Genomic DNA, 1,450 nt, shown 5'->3' with positions numbered 1-1,450 from the left:
GTATTTTTTGGGGGTGTAGATGCCGGGCAACCGCATGGCTCTCGGGCGAATGCGGAGCGGCGTAGTCCTTGCTACCGCCGCGGCCCCCGCGGCGCAGCACGAGGTGTAGTGTTGTTGCCGGTTTCGTGTGGTTTTCTGCGGGCTTCCCGCTGCGCCCGGTCCCCGACAAGCCGCGCGGCCGCGCCCCGAGAGCGCGTGGCCCTGCCCTCGCTGCTGCCGCCCAGCGACCGAAATGCAGTACTGCCGCTCCAGCAAGGCTCATGCGCAGTTGAGCGTTACGCCGCACTCGCTGCTGCTGCCCGGCGAGCAAAAGCCAGTACTGCACTAGGGTCGCAGCGCATGGGCGGAGGGGTGTTACACCGCGCTCACTGCTGCCGCCCGGTGATCAAACGTCGGTACTACAGGACGGGCACCGCTCATGCGCGGTGGTTACATCGCGCTCGCTGCTGCCGCCTGGTGACCAAAATGCAATACTGCAGCTCAAGCGCCGCGCATGCACTGTTGAGCGTTACGCCGCACTCGCTGCTGCCGCCCGGCGATCAAAAGCCGGTACTGCAGCTCAAGTGCCGCGCATGCGCATTTGAGGGCTACACAGCGCTCTCTTCTGCCTCCCAGTGATCAAAAGCCGGTACTGCAGCTCAAGTGCTGCGCATGCGCTGATTAGCGTTATGCCGCGCTCACTGCTGCCACCGGGCGATCAAAAGCCGGTACTGCAGCTCAGGTGCCGCGCATGCGCCGATTAGCGTTATGCTGCGCTCTCTGCTGCCGCCTGGTGATCAAAAACTGGTACTGCAGCTGACGTGCAGCGCATGCGCATTTTAACGTTACGCCGCGCTCGCTGCTGCTGCCCGGCGACTAAAAAGCGGTACAGCAGCTCAAGTGCCGCGCATGCGCATTTTAGCGTTACGCCGCGCTCGCTGCTGCCGCCTGCTGATGAAAAAAGCCGGTACTGCCGCTCCAGCGCCCCCATGCGCATTTTAGCGTTACGCCGCGCTCGCTGCTGCCGCCTGGCGACTAAAAAGCGGTACTGCCGCTCAAGTGCCGCGCATGCGCCGTTGAGCGTTACACCACACTCAGCTGCCGCCCGGTGATCAAAAGCCGGTACTGCAGCTGAAGTACGGCGCATGCGCTGAGTAGCGTTACGCCGTGCTCGGTGCTGCCGCCCGGCGAGCAAACCTCGCTACTGCAGAACGGACGCTGTGCATGCGCGGTGGGGTGTTACACCGCGCTCGCTGCTGCCCTCCAGTGAGCAAAAGCCGTTACTGCAGCGCAGGAGCTGTGCATGCGCATTTGAGCGTTATGCCGTGCTCTCTGCTGCTGCCAGGCGATAAAAATGCGGTACTGCAGCTCAAGTGCTGTGCATGCGCAGTTGAGTGTTACACCGCGCTTGCTGCTGCCGAGCCACAGCCATAGACTGCCCTCAAACCCTGTCTCCAGCAGCTCCTGCAGA

The sequence above is a fragment of the Aptenodytes forsteri genome, unplaced genomic scaffold (genome assembly GCF_000699145.1).
Source record: "Aptenodytes forsteri isolate BGI_AS27 unplaced genomic scaffold, ASM69914v1 Scaffold16, whole genome shotgun sequence".
Lineage (NCBI taxonomy): Eukaryota > Metazoa > Chordata > Aves > Sphenisciformes > Spheniscidae > Aptenodytes > Aptenodytes forsteri.
The sequence above is the reverse complement of the archived record's forward strand: the minus strand, read 5'-3'. Positions refer to the sequence as shown.